This window comes from Micropterus dolomieu, linkage group LG12 (assembly GCF_021292245.1).
Source record: "Micropterus dolomieu isolate WLL.071019.BEF.003 ecotype Adirondacks linkage group LG12, ASM2129224v1, whole genome shotgun sequence".
Taxonomy (NCBI): Eukaryota; Metazoa; Chordata; class Actinopteri; order Centrarchiformes; family Centrarchidae; genus Micropterus; species Micropterus dolomieu.
In genome coordinates this window covers 22,116,062-22,120,483 of record NC_060161.1, presented here as the reverse complement: position 1 = coordinate 22,120,483, position 4,422 = coordinate 22,116,062, and positions in this window count along the sequence as shown.

Sequence of the window (4,422 nt, the reverse complement as noted above, 5' to 3'; positions counted from 1 at the left end):
CCCCTCCTCTGTTCAATGACGGCTTCTCAACCCTGGTGTAGATGGCTTCCTTGACACCTCTTTCAAACCATCCATCTTCTCTGTCTAAAATGTGCACCTGGTGGTCCTCAAACGAGTGTCCTCTGTCCTTCACATGTAAGTAGACTGCAGAGTCTTGACCTGAGGAGTTGGCCCTTCTGTGTTGAGCCATGCGTTTGTGTAGTGGTTGTTTAGTCCCCCCAATATACAGGTCTGTGCATTCCTCACTGCATTGGACCGCATACACTAGATTGCTTTTCTTGTGTTTGGGTGTGAGGTCTTTGGGGTGTACCAGCATCTGTCTTAGTGTGTTCTTGGGTTTAAAAAACACAGGGATGTTGTGTTTGTTTCTCTGATACTCCAGAAACGTATGGAATCACAATGTTGTTGCGTTTGACCTTCTTTTCCTCCTCCCCTGTAGTTTTGTTCTTCCTGGATCTTGTGGCTGTTTTCACAAAGGTCCATTTAGGGTATCCACAGGCTGTAAGTGCCCCCTTCAGGTGGTTCTATTCCTTCTCTCTGGCTTGGGCGCTTGTTGGTATGTTTTCCTTTCTGTGGTGCAGTGGTCTCATGTAGCTTATGCTGGGTTTCTACTGCCTCTATGGTGGGGATGCAGGTGAACAAATAAGTCACGTCATAGGATACCATGGTTTCAACTGGGTCCAGTTTTAGTCCTTGAACTTCGTTTACAAAGTCAATAGAGTTTTGGATGTGGTGTGGTGTTTCCCACCAAAGGAGCTAAGATTGTAGAAATGTGTTCGGCAATGTTGTAGGTGACCGAGTTAATGCTGCTGATAATCGGCCTGAGTGGGGCTCCTTCTTTGTGTATCTTGGGTAGTCCATAAATGCATGGAATGGCTTCTCCAGGATCTTTCTGTAGCTGTTGTAGACGTTCTATGGCCTTTTTCTTGTATCCGCTGGTTGGGTCTCGTCTCAGTGTCTCATATGTGTTTGTGTCCATTTGTAGTGTGTTGACCTTGTTCTGGTAGTCCGCTGTGTTAAGGACTACCGTGCATCTTCCTTTGTCAGCAGGTAGGATAGTGATGTTTTGATCCTTGCTCAGAGATGTCACAGCCTTCCTTTCTTGGATGGTGAGGTTGGAAGGGAGTTGGATGAGGGATGAACCGTCTTCCAGTATCTTCAACCAAGTCCAGTTGCCCTTGACTTTAACCTTCGTTGGATAACTATGACCTGGATGACTGAGAATCTTCACAGATAACTTTATCTGTTTTTATCTTTGGTGCTAGGCAGATAGTATACAGCTGCCTGCTGTGGCCAAACACTGAGTGGTGAGAGTGAAGTTTACAAGGGCCTGAAAAAAACAAAGCAATGGGCTAAAAGACACTGAAACACTCTGAGGGGAACTGCAGAGATGGGTTCTCTGTGGGTTTGTCACGATGAGGAAATTCCTCTCACATTACACAGAGATGCTCACAAGTCTTTGAGCTAGAGTCCAAGTTAAGTCTCAAGTCTCTGAGCTACAGTCCAAGTCAAGTCTCAAGTCACTCGTGCTGCGTTCAAACCAGGCTGCTTATAAAACTGCATAGCTATAAGGGATTCTGTAACTGTAACCTGTTTTTCACTTACAGAGCACAACCATGTAATGTGCAATGCAATTAATGACAGCTTATTAACTAGCCTACTGTAAGTCAACACACCCCGCAGATTCTTGAAACAGTGTAACGTTAACTAATGTTAAATAAAACTGTAACATTACATCATCAACAATAAACCTGTAACCTGTTTTTCACTTACAGAGCACAACCATGTAATGTGCAATGCAGTCAATGACAGCTTAAACTACTAAAGCCCCTTTTCCACTGCACGGTACCAGCTCGACTCGACTCGGCTGGCCTTTTTTTGGTTTTCCATTGTGGAAAAGTTGTACCTGTACCTGCTACCAGGTACTTTTTTTCGTATCACCTCAATCGAGATTCAAGCGAGCTGAGGCAATACTAAAATGTGACATGAAAAACGCAGCAGACTGCTGATTGGTCAGAGAGAATTGTCACCATTCACTGCGTCATTATTGCGCGCGCCTGACAGAGCCGAACAGCAGAAAGTTTTATATTTTACAATTTTCATATGTTATTTCATCACTAAATCCACTGTGCTTGAAAGTTTAGTTTTTGAAAGTGTAGCGTCGCTATGACGACCAGCTACATTGAGGGGTACTATCTGCAATGGAAAACGGCCAAACCGAGTCAAGTAGGGCCCAGTCGGGGCGAGTTGAGCTGGTACTGGTAATGGAAAAACGGCATAATTCTACACATCCCCAAGACTCTCAAACCAGTGTAACGTTATAACAAAATAAAACTGTAAGGTCACATGATCAACAATAAAACTTGAACTTGAACAATAAACCTGTAACCTGTTTGCAGCCAACGCTGATAATTAACGCTGATGGCAGCCAGTGGGGCGTAAATGATTACGTTAATCGACCACCACAAGTTTGACAAGTAAACAAATGCTCATTCATCTTTTCATAACGAACGACAGTCGGAGTTAACGTCTCGTAGGTCGTAGCTAAAGCAAGAAGCAAGCTAACGTTACATGGCCAATGCTGAGCTAAACATGTTTACCAACCTATTTTGCATTCAGCGCTTCTTTGTTTGGGTCTTGTATGAAGTTTTAAAGCCAAAGTTTAATATGAATGGCACAGCAGCTACTGGTGTTTGTTGTCCTCTCTCACGTGTGGCAGGTGTTGTGCCGAATTCTGCACGCCTGCCGAGAATTGCATGCACCTCGTGGGTGTTGACGCTAATTCATGCTGAGAAAATAGGTGGATGCAAATCTTGGCAGTTCTGTCGAATTATGCATCCACCTCTTAAGGTCCTTTCCTGACACTTTGCTGTGCTCATTGACCAAACGTGATTATCACCACATGTTTTTGCAGAATCATGAAGAATGCTACTTCTTCTAAGTGTAAGAAATTATTAACGACTCTAAACGTTCATAAAATACTTCGACTCATTTATCACAATTGATGAACCCCACAAAGGATATTATAGCGTATAACAGGTAGGTTATAGGTAACGGAGGGAGGGGAAAAACAGCAAGCTCATCAGATGCTTCCTAAAAATAAACATTGTTCACGAGTCCCGCACCTCGAGTCCGAGTCGTGTCTGAAGTCAATGTGTGTGCGACTTAAGTCAGACTCGAGTCCGAGTCTCAAACTCAAGTCGCCATCTCTGATATTACACTTTTTCAATGAATCCATTATGAATATAAAAATATTGATTAGTACAGCTTTAAGAGAGTTTTGAGAGAACATACAGAAATTATACAAACATTATCATAGAAACACAAGAGTAACAGCTACATGTCACGGTGAATAATAACGCGTGTGTGATGTTTACAGTTTATAGGTTCTCTCTTCAACCAAAACTATGCTGCCAACGTGAATGAGTAAGTTTGGGTTGTGATCTCAGCATGTGCTCTCGAACACAACACATTGTCCCAGGAACTCATATTTTTCTGTGGACACGGTAAACACAAGGCTCGTATTACCAGCTCTAACCCTGTGCTCTCAGGCCCCCTCCACCTCTCCCCTCAATCCCTTCTTCCTTTTATGTCTTTCTCCCCTCTTCACCACTCTCTTGCTGTAAATTCACACATTCCTCTCTTTCTCACAGAGGTCACAAACTTCTCCACTTTCGAAACATTTTCCTCCATATGACCTCCTCCTTCCCTCTCTGCACACACTTCTTACACCTCCATCTCTGTCTCTTTCCCCACTCTTCACCCTGTTTTGCAACCCCATCTTATGTTTCTGTGTGTGTATATATATATATACGGACATGAACACACAGTTTGTCACATTACAGATCCACATGCCTGTGAATGAACATGTGCTCGGTCTCCCTCCGGCTTGGAAGACATGAAGATTTCTTGGAAAACAATGGGCGGCGACACATCCACACCGACGTCATTGCTCTGCTCCTTATTTGGCGTTAATATGCAAAGCAAGGGATCCAGTGCTGATATGTCTAAAAATATGCTGAACAAAACATTTGTCCATAGTATATTTACACTGACTTATATGTGTCTTACAAATCAATCAGTGCTTTTGATTTCAGAAGTTGTTCTATTTAAAGGTCAAATATAGAAGAAAGTGAGATTTACATGTCCTTTTTGATTATAAAGCAGGTCTAGGTGCTCAGTCCACAGAGAAATGCACACAGCTGTGTTTAAAAATGCCACCAGGACTTTGACGTTGTGACGTCACATTTATACAGTCACCGCCCTCAGCCATGCCTCAGCACGCCAATTATTAGACTTTATTAACAACACATCATCAGTCACTCTGTCACTGAGCTAGCAAGCTTAAAGACAAAACTATTTTGAGGAAATGCTGCACAATCGTTGGATATCAGGAAGTCAATATATCATTGCACAGCTTTC